The sequence below is a fragment of the Grampus griseus genome (genome assembly GCF_964374135.1).
Source record: "Grampus griseus genome assembly, chromosome: 13".
NCBI classification, from domain to species: Eukaryota; Metazoa; Chordata; class Mammalia; order Artiodactyla; family Delphinidae; genus Grampus; species Grampus griseus.
In genome coordinates, this window is record NC_139007.1 from 58,912,230 (window position 1) to 58,924,404 (window position 12,175).

The window sequence follows — 12,175 nt, forward strand, 5'->3', positions numbered from 1 at the left end:
ACAGCTTAAAACATTTGGAAATGCTTCTATAAGTTACTTTTATGCTGGGCAGTTTACTTTTTCCATAAAGGTATTTATTCCATACTCTACTGTCGCACAGGTTTCTGAAAGGTGAACATGAGTTCCGTAGGAATTCTCTTTTTGGACTTAAAAACTGGAGTTGTGTGGTAGACAGTTTTTACTCTTGTCTAATTGAATTGTCCAGCTTTTCCCCTTCTTGCGTACACAGACATCAGTTCTATTTGTTTTTCCTTGAATATTTATGTGTGCTTCCTTCACTTACAGTACAAAACCCTCCCAGTTAAAGAGTTAAGTGTCATATTCATCCTTCATTTTTCATGCTGTTTCATTCTCCTTTTTGACTTTTCTAATCACCTTCTTTCCTCCATCACTTAGTAGTTGTGAACCATCAAAGTATAGTACCATCACCAAGACAGCGTACATCGCTAAGATGAATACCGCTTTACACCCCGGATCTGTTCTTCCCAGTGTGGCTGCCGGTAGCCCTAGGTGGCTGTTGAGCACTGACAGTGGGGCTGGTCCAAACTGAGATGCACTGAGTGTAAAACACACACTGGGTTTCAAAGACTTAGTACAAATAAAAAGGACGTAAAATATCCTATTAATAATTTTTATGTTGATTACATGTTGAATTATTTTGAGCTTATTGATTTAAATAAAATGTCTTAAGTTTTCTTTTTTAAATGAGGCTACTAGAAAATCCTTTGGAAAATGTAGCTACCAGAAAATGTGGCTTGCATTATATTTAGGTTAGACAGCACTGCTCAACATCAATCTTTCTCAAACCTGGTTACCCATCAGAAGCATCTAGGAAACTTAAAAAAACCCCACAGTTTCCTGGGTCCTACCCCAGACCTACGATTTCCAAATACTGGACATGGGTCTTAGGAATCTGTACTTTCAGAAAGCTCTCCTGACAGTTTTGAGGATGCCAGTTAGTAGAGCAGCACTTGTAAACTTCTATTCCAAATGCCCCTCTTTTGCTACCTCAGGGCAACACTTCTTGGCCTGGATCTCATGTATTACAGGAAATGCTATTTTGTGTGACTGAATATGGTGTGGGTAAATCACAAAAACAAGTCCCTACCTACTTGCTGAAGTAGTTCCCTTTCCCTAATGTATTTAAATTTAGAACTCTGAAAAGCGGCTTAGTGAGTAAGGGTACTTGAATAATGATATATCTAAGTCAGTTGGGACCAGCAATGGTCATTTACTTTTCGTTTTTCTTTTTTTTTTAAGACTTTTATTTTTTTAAAAGTAGTTTTAGGTACACAGCAAAACTGAGAGGAAGGGACATAAATATCCCATATACTCCCTGCCCACACACATGCATCGCATCCCCTGCTTTCAGCGTCCCTCACCAGAGTGATGCATTTGTTACAATTAATTGATGAACCTATAGTGACACATCATCATCACCCAAAGTCCATAGTTTACCTTAGAGTTCACTCTTGGTGTTGTATTGTTTGCTTTCAAAAATAGCAACTGGGTAGGGGGGGGAATGATATATTCATACACCAAACATTTTAACTTAAAAAATATGTACGGACATTCCATTGTCATCTTTTGATGTAGGGCCAGAGTGTTTTCTTGACATACTGGTCTGCTGATTAGAGCTCTCCAGTATCTTTCACAAGCAACATACAAAATGCCTTCTTTACAATTTCCACTTGTATTTCTTTAAAATGTAGAATGATCTTAAACATACATATGAGGCAATCTACGTGCAGTACTTTGTAGATTATTGTGATCTTTTCCCCTAACCTTCTGTAGTTTTGTCACTTAATTTGGCAGAAATTGTTTTTCTACTTATCTTTCCAAAGCATTTCACTTAGCTTCCACAGAGATAACAACTCTTTGTTTTTGCTCTTAGGCTTTATAAGTTTACATAATATTTATTAAATTACAAAATTCCAATAACTATTACAATGGTCACAATCAAGTTTGGCAATAAGTTTATGTGGCTTTTGTTAAGCATAAAACTCAGTGTACAGGTTTCCGAGATGTAGGTTGCTGTCGAGAGCATTCAGAGTGCTGTGGACATCAGTCTTTATGCTTAACAGGAGGAATGGATAGTATGGTGAATTAATCTGGCAAATCAGTTAATGGAAGGTCATTGAGAGAAGTTCTATTATAAAAACAGTGGTGTTAATAATAGTAATAGTAACTGATATGTATTGAACACTTACTATGTGCCAGACATAAACACATATGTATATTATCACACCTCACTTTCACTCACAAACATCCTTTGAGGCATGATTTATAATTAGCCTCCTTTTACGCTGGAGGGAATTGAGACTTCCAGAGGTTAAGTCACTTAAGGTCATACAACTTTCAGTTTGGAGATAAAATTCAAACCCAAGTCAGCCTGATCCCAGAGTCAGGGACCAACTTTTAGCTTCAAAAGCCTAACCTTGGCGAGAGGGTTCATGCTGTCCCTTTCTGGAGATCTCACTTGGCCTGACATTGATCTATAGGACTGGATCAAGGGCAGAGACTCTGCAAAGCAAGCAGTCACCATAACAAATAACTTGCATGTGTGTCTTGGATCAGAGGACAACTCTATAAACCTTCTTTAGAATATGATGAAGCATCATGTAATTAATATATCTGATGTCTTAAACCAATGAGTAGATTTGGGTATTTTGAAGCAAATTTTGCTGAGAATATTATTTGAGCTAGAGCCCAGGCTTCAAGGAGATAAATTCTTATCCTCATTTCTGGACACTCTATCCTGGGATCCCCAAACCAGGTATTTATCATGCTGTCTCCTTCGTGGTGCTTTTCTTTGGTGTGATAAATGTGGCTTCCTGGAAAGGCTGCTTTATGCCAGCCTTGAGGCAGAACACTTTTAGCTCAAAGAAAAATAAACTGGCTTCAGAAAAAAAAAATCATTGTCAACCTTTTAATCCTTCCTTTTCCATCTTCTTTTTCCTGACTGTGGTACCATGCATAGTTCAGTCTTCAGGGATCCATTGTTCATTTCTGGAAGAGCGTCAGGTGACCCACACGTGCACTTTGAGTGCCTTTTACATGCTTTGTCACACCCATATTTGTACGTGATAATCGTGCATGGATCAGTCAGCTACAACACTGCCCCAGGTTATCTCTGCCCCCACCACCATTTTCCTCCCCCAGGACAGCAGGGTGGATAGCTTTGCCACGGTGTCATTTGGTAATAAAAGATTTTTCCAAGATGTTTTCTAGTGAGCTGTGGAGCACTTACAGCGGTCTGTACCTATTTTCTTGTCTTTGCAAGCGAGTAATAGCATTTACTTTCTTTGAAGTATAATTATGCCCGAAGAAGTCACTCTATTAATTTGGTGGCTCTAGATTTTCTGAGACTTTACTTTTGAACCTGCCCCACTGGAAATCCGTTTTTCTAATGATAATTTTGATCTGACCAAAAAAAACCCACCAAGCTGTGTAGCTTCTTTGTTGCACTGGTAAGAGTAATCAGAATTATTCTGTAAAGTTTTCAGTTCATAAAAACTTGCTAGGGAAGTGAGCAACTTTGTGCCTTAAACTCGGACATAGATTGGCCGTGCCGTGTCATTTGAAGTTAAAAATTTCTGAATGCCAGAAAATAAGCAGCTGCCACAAGTAGGTCCAAAGGGAATAAAAATACTGAAATTTCTCTTCTTTCAAGCCTGTCTCTGGGTGTCTGTGAGACAGTATTAAACATCAGTTTCATTTAATTTCAAAAACGTTAACTTTATGGTTAAATAGCCGTCACGATGAAAAGAAATTCTGTCATTGTTTTTCGCATTTCAGGGCTGCAAATCAAATTGAATATCAGGAGTGGATGGGAAGCTTGCACATAGCTTTGTAGATGGACAAACTCAAACAATTTGCAGAGGGCACCAGAATTTGGATAATGGCTTACATGTGTTTTGTAAAATAAATGCTGCTTGTGTAGTAGACCAGCAGCCCTCAAAACTGTGGTCCCTGAACCAGTGTATTAGCATCACCTTCATCTGAGGAAGGCAAATTCTCAAGCACCACCCAAATCATCTTACAGCAAAAACCCTGGGGAATTCCCTGGCAGTCCAGTGGTTAGGACTCGGTGCTTTTGCTGCCGGGGCCTGGTTCGATCCCCAGTGGGGGAACTAAGATCCCACAAGCTGTGCAGCGCAGCCAAAGAAAACAAACAAACAAACAAAAAACCTCTGGGGGTGGAGTCTAGTGATCTGAGTTTAAACAATCCCTCCAAGTGATTCTGTATACTAATGTTTGAGAACCACCGCTGTACACAATTATTTTGTTTGGAAGGAAATTTTGGCATCCTCTCTCCAAACTCGTCATTTAATAGGTAAAGATTTAGGCTCAGAGAAGTTATATAGTTCATCTAAGGTGGTGTTTCAAGTTGCAAGAAACAAAGTCAAACAACGATTTAGTTAATGGACATTTTGTGTGGTGTCACTGATACCAAGTCTTAGAATCTATTGTGTGGACTCTGGCATCTTTTCCACTATCTCTGTTATTTCTAATACTTCTGACTAAAGAAGGACCTTCTCTCTTTCTACCTCATGGCTTCTGCTTACATCTTTTCTTGCCTAACTGCTTTTGCTTAATGCCTTTCCTTTCCATTGGTAGTTTCGTTTTGTTTTGTCTTGTTTCTCAGGTTCTGCATAGTTCACGGCCTGTATCCCACTCCGTGTATTACTATTTAAAATCCCTAAGAGATGATCTGGTAGACATTATAGAGTTCTTCCATTAGGCAGAGCTCTAGTGCCAGACCATCTCATTCATTCATTCATTCATTCATTCAACAACTGTTTACTGAGATTTTGTGTCTGTCATTATTCTGGACTTTGGAAACACAACAAAGAAGATAAACAAAATATTCAGGTCTCCACAGCTCTTAAATCTGGACAGAAAATAGACAAAGGATAAATATTTACAAGTCCACAATCTTTTATCTGCAATTCTGAAATTCAAAAAGCTCTTCAAACTGAAAGGTATTTCCTAACTCAGTTGGCAGCAAAACCTGACCTGACTTGAACTTCTCTGGCAGCAGAACGTGACCTGGGGAAAGATGAAGCTATTTGTAGTCTTTGTTTATCCCTCTTGGTATGAATTCCCGTGAACTGCATTGAAGAAATGTTAATGTTTGCTTATGAGGAGCTGTCACAAAACTTGATGGGAGTATGCCATAAAGCCTTCCTAAAAATTCTAAAACAATTAAATTTGGAAGCATAGATGGTCCCAAAGGTTTTGGGTAAGGGATACAGATCTGTGGTCAGGGTTGCTAAGCGCTATGAAGAAAAATTATCAAGGGAAAAGGATGAGAGACAAACACGGAATGCTATGTAGATCATAAACATTAATGATTGCTGTTGTCCTCAGCATGCATCCAGCTCTGGGAGCGCTCACTAACGTGCAGGGAATGTAATCACCAGTACAAGACAGAGGGGCTTTTGCAAATAAGTTATGCAAAAAGAACATGCTAATTTTGAAACTTCTAATCCATGCCCACCAAGTAATTCCTTAAATACAGTGGAAAATATTATTAAAATTACGGCCTGATGTAGTAGGACATTAATGCTTTTAAAGCATGTGGAGTCCAAGGAGATGGATTTAAATGATGCCGTTCGATAGTGAGGGCATACATATGTTTAGATAAATGTTGACTAAGTGGATTAATTAGTGACATGGAGAAGAGATTATAAAGAGCAAGGGAATTTGAATTATCCCTCTGTGTGTGTGGTCCAATCTAAGCAAATTTGTGACCCTTTTTTATATACAGAAATAGCATATGGAAATCTCCTATGCAATGTTAGTGATAGCATCAGTCTTGCCAACTTCAAATTCTGTGCCACTGTTTAAAATTTTTTCTCATTTTACACTGCATGCAATACAGTCTCCACCTGCTAGGAAGTATTGTTACTAAGCTGTTATCAACATGTTTCAAAATATAAGTGCTGTTGACTCTATTGCCTTTCCTTATTATTTTATCTTAAGTGTATAAGTTGTAACAGTATCTAATGTGCAGTGAACTGTATCATAAGCCCAGAATAAACTTAATGAATATTAAAGGATGGATATGCATCTTGTCATAGGCTGGATTTAAACTTTTAAGTGATTTCTGGCTTTTTAATCTCTAAAAATTTTAAATAAAAAGTTATGTTTGGCAAAGGATCATGCATTGAGATCTACGAAATCACAGTGCTGGGTGAAAAGTTAAGAATTTCTTCATCATCCCCCTTGGCACATGATCACACGATCTCTGCTTGGATGCTCGAAGTAGTAATACTCAGCCACCTCTATTTATTTTTTACCACTTCGTTTTTGCTCTATGTGGAGTAAAATATATTAGCAAAACTGCTCGGTTGCGTTCTCTGAAGTTACAGAGACTGGTCTACTCTTCCAATTTTTGATATATATCACCATAGTCTATCACCATCTTTTCTTTGCCAAGTTGTCACGAAAATTAGTTCGTGTAACTTTTCTTCATAGCTAATGGTTTCTAAACTGATTGGTCTCCAGTAGACACTTATTTTGTATTGTCTATTTAAAGATGTAACACCCAGATCCAGGCATTGAGTGTTGTTCTGATCCACATAGAATAGAATGACACTAAAATTTTCCTACCTCTGGAACCATACTGTTACTTCACAGTCCTGTTATATATTTTCTTATTTATGTTCTTGCTCGGAGCTCTTGTCTTTGGCACTTGCCTGGCACCTTGCTTGGGCTGCTCTGTATCTTAGAGTTTTTTACATCCTATCCTACAGATTCATGCTTGTTGGTATAAGTGGTAGGCAGAAATTAGCCAATTTACTAGTACGTTGGTAGGTTGATATGATGCTACATCCAGGAATAGTTCCAGATTAACTGGAAAAACTCTGATTACATTAATTGGAATTTTAAAAGCAGGATTTTCATTCTGTTTTAGATTTTGAGGGGTAATCCAATAGTTAACTGTGCTGTTCACAGTATTCTCATTACTGTGTACCCTACATTTATCGATTTCAGAAAGTGTTGGTGGGGATCCATGTTCAATATATTAAGCCCTGAACTAACAAGTAATAGCTTCAAGTAGTGTTGATGCATAAAAAGTTTTCCGAGAAAAAAAAAAAACACCTACCTTATCTTTGTATTTGTTTTCTAGAATTGACCATAAGGATGTTAGAGGGTCTGTTTTTTTTTAACTTATGTGGTTAGAAGAATGAGTTACAGTGTTGATTACAGATCTTCATTGCAGACCCTCAGTTTATGAGGTTAGAGAGTGATTTATAATGTTGACTATAGGTCAGATTGTCTTTGAGAAAGCTGTGCTTTCAACACCACAGGATTAAAAGGAAGAACCGAAAGGAAAAACAGTATATTAAAAACGACTCTCCTCCCAGCTCCTATTCTCAAACCCCACTCTCCCCAATATCCTGGTTTATAAACCAGTGGAAAATTGATGCTGGTGACTGATGGTCTTTGCCTCCATGTGCTGACTGCCTTCCCTACTGTTTTACTTTTCCCAAGCTTCTCCGTCTGTGCTTATAACTTTCACTCATGCTGGTTCTATCAGGATTATTAAACTGGCTGGGTCCTGCTTTGTGGTCTCTTCGAAAGGAAACTCATAGCTACAGCCAAAGACAATGGAGGAAATGTCACTTTCCCGGTTTTAGCACCACGTTGCTAAGGGAGTTACACTGTGTCATGAAAAATGGGTTGGTTACCCGATTTCCAAGACCTCACTCATGGATGTAGCCCTCAGGAAATATCAATAAAGGCAAGAATCCAAGAAAGCCATATTCAACTCTCCGAAGGGAGTCATATTTTTAAGATAGTAAACTTTGAAATGTATTTTGTATGATCCTTTTAAACATTATAACTGATTTCCTGATTGTAGAGAGTGAAGTGGCCAAAAACACAAATAAAAATACAGAAGATAATAGTTTGGAGAAACTGCCATTTAAGTATTCATACTGACTGGCTGTGGCAATAATGTGTACTGCATACTTTTTCATAAATTAATTAGACATTTATTTTAGGTTTTAAATGGTCTTAACTTTTATTCCAACCTCTTCCCTCATCCCAGAGTTTTCAAATTGACAAAAACTTTCTTAATTGTATCTCTACCTAACATGGATAATTTAGAAATTAGAAATTCTAATTCATCTGGTATAGAACCAAGTTACCAACATAAATGGGTGATATTATTTTTCAGAAAAATTATTCTCCTGGGAAAAATCTATTGACAATGATAAACTGCCCAGATTTTATTCTTATAGTAGGTAATATAATCAGAAGATTTGGGGGAGTCAAGTCCTTAAGAAATGTAAAATATTTCTTTGGAGGAGTCTAATTATTGACAAATTATAAGGATCTTCAAATGTGCCCCACTGTACAAATAGGCTGTATTTCCACTGAACTTGCCTAATGACCTTGTAAACGAAAAAATCCCCAAAGTCGAGTGGTTTTTCAGTGTCAGTAACACTAAGTAGATAAAACTTGAGTCACATAAGAACTCCTTAAGTGTGTATATGTTTTTCATTATAATAATTTGCTTTTTAAAAGGCATATCTGTATTAAATGTATATGTGAAACAGAATTGCCTTCTGGAAAGGGCTAACCAAATACTGAAGTGTAGGCCAGAGATGATCTTGAGGTGTGAACTCTGGGTGGTAGAGGACATTGCAGGAAAGGCCAATCACCAGAGGGCTAGAGTGGCATTTGGAATTATTGTTGATTGTCCCTCCTACCAGTTTTTAGTTTCTCTGATTCATTAGGTAACAGAGTGAAAATTTTTATTTAGATCAGGGGATAAAAGATCTGTGGCAACTCAAACATGGGCTAGATGTCAGTTAATCTTTGTTCTATGAACAAGTAGCTCATTAAAAGCAGTGAACAGGATTATAATAGAAATGTGTGCTTTAGCATCAGACTAAAAATCTTGCAGCTATCGAAATGAATCTTTCTAGGTAGTCACCGTGTTACTTACAAGTCTTCCCTAGTCTTTTCATCCAACTGGAATTTTCCACTTAGAACTCAACACTTTCTCTCTTCCTACTTCTGAAAGCAATGCAACCCATTCGTAAAACCAAAACCAAAACCAAAACCAAAAAAAAAAAACAAACAAACTTCTATAGTTTTGATACTTGCTTATGCCAGTGTAATGTAAGAATTTTGTTTATTCCTAACATTCAAGTTCTCTATTTAGATCAGCTTTGCTCCTTTCCATCATTGCCTTAGATCCCAGTTCTGGGTGGCACAGGCACCAAAGCTTGGTGCAAGCAACAGTGAGGATTAGGGGTGGGCAGCGGTAGTGGGTAAGGGAGGCTCAGAAATGGGCCATTAGCCGGGAGCTAATAGACTCTCAGGTCAAAGTGACATTAAGGAAGTGAATCTTTTAAATCTTATGTCCCCAAATCTCCTCTCTTCCTAATTGTTTCCCCACTCTGGGAGAGGGCCAGTTATGAGACCAAATCCAAACAGGGACAAGATAATATAGTAGTCCAGGTCCCCTCCAGCCATGGAAAACAATGGAAACTCAGAGGACTAAGATGGGAGCTGTCCAGGATTAAGGTGAGGGGCACTCAGTGTTAGAGGCAGAGCTGGATCCTTCAAGCATTTCTTTTGGAAACTGAGCTTGGAAAAAAAAAAAAAACAGAACAGGACCTAATCCCAAAGTTTTGTAACTTGGATAACAATGTGGGAACCATGAGGTATTTGGATGGGTAGGAAGGAATGTGGCTTCCCTGGGTAGCTGGAAGAACATACAATAACTTCTGAACATTGTCAAAACTCCTCATTCTGGTCCATGGTTAGTTCCTCTCTTTCCATGTCTCACTGCAACCCCAGAAGTCTACCAGATAATTCTTCTGTACACTGATTTCTGGATTTCTCCCTTGACATGGATGCCAAGATGCTGATTTTTATTAGAAGAATTACAGTCAAGAAATACTGCCGTATTTTCCTCAAATACCTGAATAATTTTAAGGTAGCAAGAGACCACTAAGAGAACGGTTTTATTCTCATTACACGTTGAATTAGGGAAGGTAAGAAGGGTATGTATGCCCCCTCCCCAATTATTCGTAACTGAGGTCCTGTGTTGAACCTTTCTTTCAAAACTGCTGCAACACAAAAAAAGTGCTACCTCGCTTCATCCTCTTACCCATCTTACCTTCCCTAGGCCTTTGTCACCCTACCTGGATTTCTCCTCAATGGCTTCCCTGACTCCAGTTTTGCTACTCTCCAAGCCAAACTGCATTTCTGCTAGACAGGTAAATTTCCTAAACCTCTGTGATGACCTATATGGGAAAAGAATCTAAAAAAGAGTGGTTATATGTATATGTATAACTGATTCACTTTTCTCTACAGCAGAAACTAACATGACATTGTAAATTAGCTATACTCCAATAAAAATTAAAAAAAAAAAATAATCTGGGTTTTGGGGAGTGACCATCATAGTGCTCCACCCTGGGAGAAGAAACCGACTTTATACATTTGGAGAAAGCAACTCAGTGTCTTGGTTTTGTGTGATGAATCTGCATGACACAGCTAGTTTCATTACTGAGGCTTTGGGCTCCAGCTGGCTCCACTAACAGGCATTCTGAAAAGGTTTTTCTAAGAAATTAACTCCATGGAATATTGAGGCCTGTCACCTCTCTGTTGGTTCTAATCTTTCTGACATGATTTTACTTGCCAAGAGTATGCATGTCAGTTTTATATTCATCACTTTGGTTGAAAATGTTTGGAGCAGGAAAACCAATTCTATGGCCGGGGCTTTCTAGGTGCATGGATTTCAGTGGCCTCAGATGGTTGCCACACCATAATTCCTGCAAGCTCCCAAGCTTCTTGTCCTTGAAGTTCTTTAAAAGCAAGCCTCAAAACCCTAGGAGATAATGTAAGCAATTGGTCAGGCTTCTACTGTCCCCTCTTCTTGATCCTAAACTAAATTAGCATGATCTCATTTATTCTCCAGCTTTTTATTGACAGCCTATTATGTATCAGGTTTACCCCCATGGAGAACACAGGGTAGTGAGAAAGTCAAATAACCAGACTGACAATAAAATAAAGCCTCATACATACCATGACAGGTGCAGTGTAGGTTAGGGCTCTGGAGCCAGACTGCATTTGAACTCTAGCTCTGCCACTTACTGCATTTGAACTCTAGCTCTGCCACTTACTGGCTGTGTAATGTTGGCCAGGTAACTTAACATCTCTGTGTCTCAGTTTTGCTATCTGTAAATGAAAATAATAATAGCACCGCCTTTCCACACTACCCAGACAGGGGTCCACATGGCTTGTTCTGCATTCTCATTGTAACTTAAAGGGAAGCTCTCACAATGTCCAGAGCTCTTGATGTCCTGAAAATGAAGCAGCAGGATGTCCTCATTCCTTGCAGCAGGAACCTACTTAGGTGGCACCAACCTTGACTCCCAAATGGAACAGTACATCTACAAAAGGAAAAGTGATGGCATCTACATCATAAATCTGAAGAGGACCTGGGAGAAGCTTCTGTTGGCAGCTCGTGCCACTGTTGCCATTGAAAACCCAGCTGATGTCAGTGTCGTATCCTCCAGGAATACTGGCCAGCGAGCTGGGCTGAAGTTTGCTGCTGTCACTGGAGCCACTCCTATTGCTGGCTGCTTCACTCCTGGAACCTTCACTAACCAGATCCAGGCAGCCTTCCGGGAGCCAAGACTTCCAGTGGTTACTGATCCCAGGGCTGCCCACCAGCCTCTCACAGAGGCCTCTTACGTTAACCTGCCTACCATTGCTCTGTGTAACACAGACTCTCCTCTGTGTTATGTGGACATTGCCATCCTGTGCAACAACAAGGGAGCTCACTCATTGGGTCTGATGTGGTGGATGCTTGCCCGGGAGGTTCTGTGCATGCGTGTGGCACCATCTCCCGTGAACACCCATGGGAGGTCATGCCTGATGTCTCCTTCTACAGAGATCCTGAAGAGGTTGAAAAGGAAGAGCAGGTGGCAGCTGAGAAGGCTGTGACCAAGGAGGAATTTCAGGGTGAATGGGCTGCTCCAGCTCCTGAGTTCACCGCTCCTCAGCCTGAGGCGGTGGACGGGTCCGAAGGTGTGCAGGTGCCCTCTGGGCCTATTCTGCAGTTCCCACTGGAGACTGCAGTGCTCAGCCCACCACTGCTCAGGCCACTGAATGGGCAGGAACAACCGCTGAGTGGTCTTAA

General features: G+C 39.5%; 1 pseudogene across 1 annotated transcript; it reads left to right on the forward strand.

The window, feature by feature from the left end:
• The first annotated feature begins 11,312 nt into the window (after positions 1-11,312).
• LOC309831737 (small ribosomal subunit protein uS2-like) lies at positions 11,313-12,175 on the forward strand (annotated as a pseudogene). Its single transcript has one exon. The product of its transcript is annotated as a small ribosomal subunit protein uS2-like (transcript).